At 37.9% G+C, this 11,116-nt stretch overlaps 1 long non-coding RNA gene across 1 annotated transcript; it reads right to left on the bottom strand.

The window, feature by feature from the left end:
- Positions 1 to 1,007: 1,007 nt before the first annotated feature.
- LOC102902102 lies at positions 1,008 to 10,999 on the bottom strand. The gene is made up of 3 exons (XR_439588.5): positions 10,861 to 10,999; positions 4,653 to 4,814; positions 1,008 to 1,620 (listed from the first exon to the last, which is right to left on the bottom strand). It is a non-coding gene; the product is annotated as an uncharacterized LOC102902102 (long non-coding RNA).
- Positions 11,000 to 11,116: the final 117 nt, after the last annotated feature.

The raw sequence follows: 11,116 nt of genomic DNA, 5'->3' as shown, positions 1-11,116 counted from the left end.
AAATCCATACTTCAGAGAAATAAGTGATTTAGGAAGAATTTAAATCTCGACTTTGCAAAAAGTATCTTTATGTCCCTGATGTCCCAAAATGGGCATTTGGCAGAGGCTCAGGAGCTGCTGAAACTCCCTGGTGCAAGGAAAGAGGTCCATTAAGTTGGGATGGCTTGAAGATCCAGGATCTTGTGCCTGTGTGGACCACAGTCCTCAGGCCGACTGCATCCTGACACAGCATTTCCTCCACAACAGCAAGACAAGTTGTTCTGGTGCTCTCCGTGCTGGAGGATCCTCAAGACCTTCTTTTGACAACTCTAAGACATGCACTTGCAGAAATACAGGCCAATAGGAATGACACCATGGATGACCTTGGTCATTTAATTATGCCAGATTCAATCCTCTCACCTGAATGGAAGGCAGCTGACCCTGGGCTCTGTTGTTCTAAGTCATCCTCCTGTCAGAGGTCAGATAGCACAGATGGGTCCCAGGAAATAGTTCCTGACAAGAGAACCTCCTGTCATGTTCTTTTCTCTGGAAAGCCAGTTTGGACCTCTCAAGAATCTTTTCCACAGAGGGATGTCCTTGGCCCAGCACATTCTTCATTGGCAACAAGAAACATCTCTAAACAAGTGCTGGATTTTGGTTTTTCTGTTCACACAACATTAAAGCAGAAGTGAGGCACCTTCAGAATTGGTCTAGCCTTCTAATGAGCCTATTTCTAAAGATCAGAATCATAAGAAAAATGCATTTTTGCTTTCTTCTAACGTAACTTTTGATATTTTCTCCTAGTTTCACCTATATTAAGTGATCATTCCATGCCTCAAATGGAAGATGGAATTATAATTCTTAAGACACTGTTTTATTACTGTATATTATTTAAACATGATTCTTAAAAGGAAATTGTTTCCATTTTATGCTATTTGTAGGTATGGTTTTTACAGTATTTTTGTCGTCATTGTTGACAAGTCCACTAAAATAATCCAGGAACACAGCAAGAATTTTGCCTAGTAAAATAATTTTCAGTGTTTTCTCTTTTTAGTTTTATTGCTATTAGTTAAGTGGTATACAAGTGCTCAAATGGAAACATTATAGAATTACAGTTCTCAGGACAATGTTTCATAAATATACATCACATAAATAGGAGTTTTGTTAGTAAATTGCTTCCATTTTATTCAATTTCTACAAAAAGTATATTATTTTTGATATTGCTATTAAACAAGTCTCTTCTACTGATCCAGGAAAACATAATAATTTTGTCTCCTAAACTATTTTTCAATTTGCTCTTCTTTAGTCTTTCTCCTGTCATTATGTGATTACACAATTGCTCAAATGGAAGCTCAGCAGAACTGTAATTTTTAAGATAGTGTTTATAAATTTATTTAAAAGTGAATGTCATTTTCTCTGTTTCTAGATAGTCTGAAGATAGTATTTCAATTGTTTAACTTAAACTCCCCAGTAACATTGTCATCAAAGTATCATGTCCATATCAGTTGTTACAGAAGACCTCTGGAGGGAATGGTATCAGACATCAGATGTGCTAATCATTGATTGGAAATACAAATCAATACATGTAAAAAGCAATGTCAGTGATATGCTGTTGGAGTCCTGAAGCTGCATTCCCCAGTCCTGTTGAGGAAGCAGAAATTGAGTTAAACCAAGGTCAGAGGTAGAGCACCAAGCAACAGATTCTAGTTTTAAACAGACTGCTGCCAATGATTTTCTCAAACCATGGGCCAAATGCAGAATGCAGAGTTTGCCCTTTTTTGTGTTTTGGGACAAAAAAATTTTAACCTAACATCCACAAGGCTGTTGTGAGAATTAAATGAAATAACACATCTATGGTGCTTGCATGAATAAATAACAGCGGTTATCATGATTACTGCCAATTAGAAATATTATGGTGGAAAGCAGTGAAGAGAAAAAAGTTACAGGTTAGATTCACTATACCAAAAGGAGAATAATAATCTTGACTAGTGTCATAATTGGAGTTCTTAAAATGTAATCAAATCCAGAGGGAGCAAGTTTAAGAAAAAAATTAATGGATTCATATTAATTTAAATTATGAAACATTTCAATATTTGAGAACCATGAACTAATTTGGAACTGTTTAATACTTCTTATAAAGGCTAGTAATAGTGATGGCATAAAATAAATTTGTAGGTGGCAAAATTTAAAGTTAATGTAAATCTGAAGAGCTGCGACATGGATGGAGAAAAAGAAAATGAATGACTTGTTTATTGATAAGATGTGATTATCGTTAAACAAAAGAGTGGATAAATGAACACTGAATTAGCTAAAATGTTAAGAAGAGAAAAAGTAATACTGAGAGCTGTCAGGAAGAGAATTAACACCATTAACTGTCAATGTAGAGGACACCTGAGGAGTGGCTGCTTGGCCTTACAGAGAGGCCTCTTCTCTAAGAACCCTCCCCAGGAGACAGGGGCAGGCTCAGGCAGAACCTGATGCACTTTGAGGAGTTGATGGGTCCAGAATCAATGTGACCTAGTTAGGCCAGTAAGAGTGGATCTCAGGACTTGGGGATTTGGAGCTGAGTGATAGACTGGGAGTCAGAGTCATATTCATAGCAGTACTCTAGGGGTAAATAAGGTCTGTAGATTTATTGTTGATGACCTTAAACTTGCCTTGGCTCCTGCTTCAACAACACTCAACGAATTCCCTAGGTCAGGTACCATGCCCTCCTGATGCCTCCCTTCCTCCCCAGCCCCATCTTTTTGGCTCAACCCAGCCTGATTAAGTTTCCATTATTTAAAATCAGGAAAAATATTTCACAACAAATCATCTGAAGTAATATTTATACAGCATCAAAAACAGTACCACTTTCACATTATCAATGAAATTCTAAGTACTAAATGTAAATTCTCTGTGAAGTTTATTTCAATGGGAATAATGAAGCTCTGGAAATTCCAGCAAAGATAAATGTGAACAAGAGAGAGGCAATACTAGTTTCAATAAAAAGAAAGAACATGATTTTTCCAATGTACTACATGATCTTTTTATTTGTCATTTTGCAAGTGGAAAACTGATGGAAACTATGTCACAGGTCTACACACTGTTATTTGGGAACTACTGAATGAAACCCTAGAGATTCTGAAATATAGAATTAAAAAAAATCTTTTGATTATTCAGTAAACTCATTTTTATAAACAGGGACTGAGGTCAGGAGAAATTGATCACCTCGAGGACGATAATTTTAGGCAAGGCTGCATTAGAACCCTATCTAATGCTCTTTGGACATAAACACATTGCTAAAGAAATGTTTCCTCACAACTGGAAATCTAATGAATAAAATAATGGTAGCCTATTCATTACAGATAGCTTGTTGGTGATCAAAGCTTGCTTTGTCATGCTGTAAATGTTTAAATTGTAACAGTCTAGACATTTCATTAATATTTCTTAAAGAATGGGAGATATTAATTTATACACTTATGAGTCACCATGGATAAAGAAAACAAATAAATGAAATTGCCATTATAATGTGAAATGCTGCAACATAATAACAATTTGATGTTCTTGTTTAAGATTTCAAATTGAATGTTGATTAGTTAGCAATATATTATACTAAAATTTTCATTTCAGAAATAGTTCATTAGTCTAGAATTTGTGGATAGGGACATTTGTAATTATTTCTCCCACAACTGAAAAGATACAACCTCCAATGCACAACTTTGGATATATACAAGAAGCACAAGTTTTGCAGTTAACACTGGGCATGGAAAACTGGCTATAAGGCCATCTATGGGGGCCTGTTTCAACTATAGGAAAATTTCTCCTCTTGATATTTTCCCTATAAAATGATGGCAAAGTTAAATGAATCTGGATCTTCTGTCACCCTGTAATTTTTATTGACTTTAACATTTTCATTCCATTTACTAAATAAAGTAAAATCAATTTTCTATAATGAATACACATTATTTTCATTATTGGGAGAAATAAACTTTACTATTAGAATAAGTGCAATCAAGTCATGATTTTTTTCCCCTATAGTTGGTAATTTCTAGACCATTTATTTATTTATTTATTTATTTTTAAGTTTATTTACTTATTTTGAGAGAGACAGAGACAGCATGAGCAGGGGAGGGGCAGAGAGAGAGGGGGAGAGAGAGAGACAGAGAGAATCCCAAGCAGGCTCTGCACTGTCAGCACAGAGCTCGATGCAGGGCTCAAACTCACAAAACCGTGAGGTCATGAGCTGAGTGGATCAGAGAGTCAGACACTTACTTAACTGACTGAGCCACCCAGGCACCCCTTGACCCTCTATTTAAACTAAGCCTACCGATTTCAGGCTTAAAACTAAGTTCCAGGGATCTACCATACAACTTTGTGCCCATAGTTAACAATAACATATGGTACTTTTTATAAGAGGATAGATCTCAGGTTAAGCGTTCTTAATTCAATAAAATCAATTAAATCTATGTAATATACATATTTTGTTTTCAATGAACATAATGAAAATTTTAAAACTCACTTTTTTCCTAATTTTAAAAGTAATGCAGAGACTTCCAGGTCTGGGACGAGGTGGAGTAGCTGCACTTCTCCCCATCCCTCCTGCTAAGTACAACTAAAAACCCCGGATGGAATTATGAAACAAATACATGAAAACTCTGAAAAGATGGAGAAAAGGCAGATTGGCTAGTTACCTTGAAAGACATGGCAGTGAATTCCCTGGGTTTTCTTTTTGCTTCATATTTCTCAGACTGGGTGCTGGAGATGCAGGCACCCTAGAAATGCCAGCAGGCTCAGACACAAAAAAGGCCCCAAAAGCCTGCTCTCTCTAGACAAAGCACCAGGAAAGGAAGAGCCTAGCAAGAAAGAAACATTCAGTTAATAACCACTCATGCAGAAAAAGGTTAACATTGAGAGGCCTGAGCCATAGAACGTCCTGCTTGCAAGGTGGGCCTTTGGCTAGCCTCTGGGAACTTCACTGATAAAAACAGTTCCCGACACCGATTATTAAACTTTCCTTAAATGATACAGATGCTTCACTGTGCCTTGACTGTTCATGCAAATGATAGGGTTTAAACTGTACATCTGCTTTCCTTTTGAGGGTCTGGAATTGGTGCTAAGCAGTGGGTACCCATATGACCAGACCAAAAAACCTTGGGCACTGAGTTTCTAATGAACTTCCCTGGAAGACAACACGTTATACCCATTCTCACAATTCACTGATGGAAAAATTAAGTGCATCCTGGGCAATTCTACTGGGGGAGAACTCTTAGAATCTTGTGCCTGGTTTCCTCTAGACTTCACTCCACAAAAATTTTCCTTTGCTGATTATGCTTTGTAACATTTACTGAAAGTATCATTGAGGAATACAACTGTACATTGAGTCCTGTGAGTACTCCTGCTGTATCACTGAACATGAGAGTATTCTTGGAGACGCTCAACATACTGCCATACTCCAACCAAGTATCAGAAAAAGTGGTGGTCCCACCCCCACCCCTGTAAGCAATAGCCCAGTGGGAAATGTAGACTTTTACTCATGCCAGACTATAATGAGGTACCCCAACCCTCTACCAGGATAGTGTCAGAGAAAGCTGAGTGGGAAGCCAGAACTTTTACCATCTTCTAATGGAAATGTGGTCCTCCCGCAACCCCATCTCCCATAATGTCAGTGGAGGCCATGTGGGGAGTAGCGATGAGGCATCCTTCTACCTCCCAACTATGGGGGCTTTCAGTTGAAGTCTGGTGGAGAACCTGAACTCCCACTCCTATACACCCCTTTGTCACATGGGGTGACAAAGAATGCCTAATGGGGATATGAACTTATACCCTGACCAGGAAGTTATAAGGTGTCATCCCCGTAACCCCACTCTGTGGTGTCAGAGAAGGCCTGATAAAACAGAAGATTTAAATAAGATCCAGAGTATCATAATGTAATACCCCAAATGTTCAGGATACAGTAGAAAGGTACTTTTCATACTAACAACCAGGAAAATCTCAATTTGGATGAGAAAGACAACAGATGCCAACACTGAGAGAACACAGATGTTGGAATTACTTGATAAGGATTTTAAAACAGCCAGCATTAAAAATGATTCAATAAACAATTATGAACATGCTTGAAATAAAAAGTTTCAGCAAAGAAATGAAAGACATAAAGAAAAGACAGATAGACATTTTAGAACTGAAAGATTACAATATCCTAAAGTAAAAAACTTTTTAAATTAGTGGATGGGCTCAACAGAAGAATAGAGGAGTACAGAAGAATCAGTAAACCTGAAGATATATAATAGAAGTGATCCAATCTGAACAATAAAAAGAAAATGGATTAAAAAAAAAATTAACAGTCTTGAGGACCTGTGAGCTATACTAAAAGATCTAACATTTGTGCCACTAGAGTCCTGGGAGGAGAGGAGAAAGAGGGTAGACCTGAAGAAGTATTTAAAGAAAAAATTTCTGGGGGTGTTTGGGTGGCTCAGTCAGTTAAGTGTCTGACTCTTGATTTCGGCTTGTCATGATCTCATGTTTGTGAGATAAAGCCCCACATTGGGCTCTGCACTGACAGCACGTAGCCTGCTTGGGATTCTCTCTCACTCTCTCCACCCCTCACCTGCTCCCATGCATGCACATTTGCATACGTGCTCTCTCTCAAAATAAATAAACAAACTTAAAAAAAAATTACAAACTGGGGAGAGTAAAGAAACTCAAATGGAGTTAAGGTTTTTATATTTCACTCAAACTAATAAAACGCCATCTCCAGTAGGCTGTGATAAGTTATGTATACATAATGTAATACCTAGAGCAACCATTGCAAATTTATACAAAAAGATATACTTGAAAACATTACAGACAAATCAAAACGGAATTGTAAAATCGTGTTCAAGTAACAAGCTGAAAGACATGAAAAAGAAAACAGAAAAACCAAAAGCAGAAGGAACAGCAAACAATAAATTGGCAGACTGAAGCGTTAACATATCAGTAATTACATTACCTATAAATGGTCTATTTTGTTTGTAAAAGCCAAAAACTGAAAAAAAAAAAAAAAAACCCAAAATTTCCAAACTGGTGAATAAATAGACAAATTGTGGTAAATCCATGCCAGGGTATTCTACTCAGCCACAAAAGGGAGTTGCTACGAACAATAGTTTGAATAGCTCTCAAGTGTCTTACAGTGAATGAAAAAAAAAAAATTCTAAAGACATATGTTTGGGGCGCCTAGGTGGTTCAGTTTGTTAAGCATCTGACTCTTGATTTTGGCTCAGGTCATGATCTCATGGTTCGTGAGTTTAAGCCCCAAGTCGAGCTCTGCACTGGCAGGGCAGAGACTGCTTGGAATTCTTCTCTCTCCCTTCCTCTCTTCCCCTTCCCCATTCATGCTCACTCTCTCTCTCAAAATAAATAAATGAACATTTTTAAAAAAGGCATATATTGTATGATTCCATTTACATAACATTCTAGAAATGACAAAAGCATAAAGATGGGAAACGAATTAGTGACCAAGGGTTAGGAATGGGAGGAGGAATGGGGGTGTGGGTGGGTACAAAGGGCAGCACAAGGATATCTTTGTGGTGATGGAAGAGTTCCGTATCTTGACTGTAGTGGTTATGTGAATCTGTACGTGTAACACATGGCATAGAATTATATGTAAACACAAGTACCAATGTTAGTGTTTTGATACTGCAGTATAGCTGTGCAAGACATAATCATTAGAAAAAAAACTCAGTGAAGGGTGCACATGATCTCCCTTTTTGCAACTGCCTGTAAATCTGTAATTATTTTTTTAATTACACATAAACTGTGCATACAAATGGGCGAACGTCTACAGCATAGAAAAGACTTGCAAAGATAGGCATAAAATTATGTGTTAAGGATATATCTCTTTTATTTGAATTTTTTAAAAAATGCAAAGTTATTGCATTTCAAAATCCAAATATAGAAAAATATAAACAAGACGAAAATCACTTCCTCTATGATGCCATCAAGAGAGAATTTTAATTCATTCATTTAACAGATACTGAGTGCATCCTATGGTGCCATGAACTGTTAACATTTCAGTGTGTATGTCAGAACTTTCCCGTGCATCTAGAGTCATATACAAATTATCATCATTCATGGATATGCAGTATTCTATGCATAATATGTATTATTGTATAACAAGCTCTCATTACGTGATGTTTTCTTCATTAATATTCATCCATTCAGCACATATTTGATTACCTGCTTTAGCCAACATCAGTGCTAGACTCCAAAAATATAATGGTGAATTAATCAGATATGGTCTGTTTCCTCACGAAGCTTACAATATAGTGACAGACTGTCACTAAACAATTTTTTTTGAGATAAATACACAATTACAGTTTGTGTCAAGTTTACACAAATATAAACAATGTTTGAAATACTCAGCAGGGCTGCCTGGGTGGCTCAGTTGGTTAAGCTTCCGACTTTGGCTCAGAGCTCACGGTTTGTGGGACAGCTCAGAGCCTGGAGCCTCCTTCTGATTCTGTCTCTCTCTGTCCCTCCCCTGCTTGCACTCTGCCTCTCTCTCAAAAATAAATAAACATTAAAGAAAAATTTTTTGAAATTCTCAGCTGTGAAAGGAAAGGTATCTTGATGGCCAGATATCAAAGCATGTTTATCATTGATGGAAATGAACCAGTAGAGAGAAAGGTTAAAAATATAGGTGTGAGAGAGGATAACAGAATTAAAGAAAGCTGAGAAGGAAGGAGCCAGAGCACAAGTATAAGGGTTGGCTTCAGGTGGAAGGAAACTACCACATTGAAATAGAAGCAAAAGAGGCAAAGACAAGTACAGATATAATTTAGTTTATAGATTCAGAGGGCTGAAGTTGAAGCAGTTCCTTTTTGAGACCTTCTATTTTCTTATCAAAAATATAAGAGAAAGTCATCTGCCAAGAACAGGATGTAAACTGGAAGATCTGAGGTTTAAAGACAGTTGTGGTTTCCAGTTGCCATTTGGAAAAGCAACCTAAATAGAGAAAGTAAACTTGCCAGGCCAAGTTAAGATACTGTGGAGTCTGCCATATGGGCCAGATTCTGACCATTTTCAGCACTGACTGCAGTCAGAGAAAGGTCAAGGGAACGGATTCTAGATGAGAGAAATAAAGTGCTGTAGTAACTAAAATTTAAAAGAAAGAAAACAAGAAAGAAAGAAGGGAAGTGTTTTTCAACTGGGGGGGAGAGAAAGAAAATGGCATGAGAGAAAGGGGAAGGAAGTAAACAGGTCAGGGGAACATGGAGGTAAAAGCAAGGTGGTAGTGGATGTCTGGCTGGGGTGCAGCAATGTCCTTTAGCCTCACAATCCAAACACGGTCACAGTGATATCAGCAGTTTAACATCAGATTTTATGAAATTGGTTCCATGTTTCTTTGGTATCTTAGACCCAACAACCTACTGAAACTCTCGGAATTCCCAGGCCTCTAGCTGCTTCAATGAATTATGAGTGAGGCACAAGTACATTAGAAGAGAGGGTCTAGTGAGCAACAAGAGGCAGAAGTTTAATTATTCACTTCCTAATGGCACTTGTGAGTTGCTATGAGCACTTTTTAAAAGTCCATTTTGTATTTATTCCTAGTTACCAGGAATCCAGCTCCTTTATTCTTAACATAATTTTTGATTTCATGAATGTTTACCTTAATAGAAATGGACTTGGAAGAACTGACATATGGGCAAATCATCTGTTAGATGGACTCTGTCCAAAATAGTTTGCTACCATTATTCTCTGAGAAACCCACTGTTCAACAATTAGGAATTATTAAATTATCCACACTCAGGGAACACCAAACTTATCAGACCTTTCATTTAATGGCTATTTTACTATTAAAAAGAAGAATCTCTTTATGATTCCTGTTGCTTAGAATTAAACTTTAAAATGCTTTAGTTGACATTTATGATGAACAAAAACAAGCTTCTCTAATAACAGCAAAAAAATACAAAGTGGCCAAGCAACTGGTTAGCACATGAACAAGGTACAGACTGGGTTGAAAGAAAACTGTAATTCATTCTAGAGTTCAATCCCTGGTTTTTGACCATCTCTTTGGCTGGACTGTTAATGTGTGGTTCTTGTACAAATTATTTTAATTTTGGGTTTTCCTTTCCTCTCTCTCTCCCCACCCCCCCCTTTTTTTTTTTAAAGAAAGAGGGTATATAGTTTTTTCCTTTTATTGAAAATGTTTCATTTTTAAAAATGAGAGACTTTTCATGCATTACTAGTGCAATAAAAATTACCGAAAGAGAGAGGTAAGGAGAACATAAAATAGTGTTTGTCTTAACTAAAAAATTGTTAGGACACAAAACTTGGTTCTTTGCTTCTCTTGGTCACCGCCAAAAGGGAAACCTGAATCAGTTACATCACTGCCAATTAGAAGGAAAAAAAATACATAATTCAAAGACTGGTGCTTATGTGAGGCCAATATGCTCATTTTCCCTTCCTTTTCAAAATTTTAAGTTTTGCTTGGCGCCATATACAACAATCTAGTGGCAATTTCTTTTTTTGTTTCCTCCTGTCTGACATCAAGTGATGCACGTTGGGAGTTCATTGTATGAATCAGATTGGAACTGCTCTGAATTTCCATTAAAATCTACAGTTCTTTTGTCAGGGTTTGTAAATGGCTTACCTCGCATTCAGAGGGAAAAATGGAGTGGGGGCGGGGATGGGCAGGTGGAGGCAAAATTCTATACTGGAGTAACCTCGATGGCAGCTCTCATACTGAGATTCGCTGCCTTGGTTTTCTGAGCGATTTAGGCTTGCCCCTTCCCATTCCTGACGGTCCTCAATTTACCCTTACACTGGATAAAATGGGTAGAAGTTTAGGCTCCTAAAATCACTAGTGCAGGTAGCCCCTGATGCCAAGGAGGGAGTCTAAAGTCTTCAGTCATCAAAGGTCACCTTTTAGCCCTCATCCGGAACATGACACAGCCACACGAGTCCTACGGCAGAGTCCTACGAAGGTCTCAGCACGCCCCGGGAAGCCACTGACCCACCTCCGACTTTGGCGAAACAATACCAAAGACGTCAAATCCCTGAAGCACCCGCCAGCTCTGCGCCCACTAGAGGGCGCATGCGCAGAACGGGGGAGGGCGGGCAGCCATCCAAGGATCGTAGGTATCTGAACAGGGGGTAACTGTCTCGGAGAGGCCTGGCT

This window comes from Felis catus, chromosome A1 (genome assembly GCF_018350175.1).
Source record: "Felis catus isolate Fca126 chromosome A1, F.catus_Fca126_mat1.0, whole genome shotgun sequence".
NCBI lineage: Eukaryota > Metazoa > Chordata > Mammalia > Carnivora > Felidae > Felis > Felis catus.
This window is presented reverse-complemented; position numbering and strand designations above follow the sequence as displayed.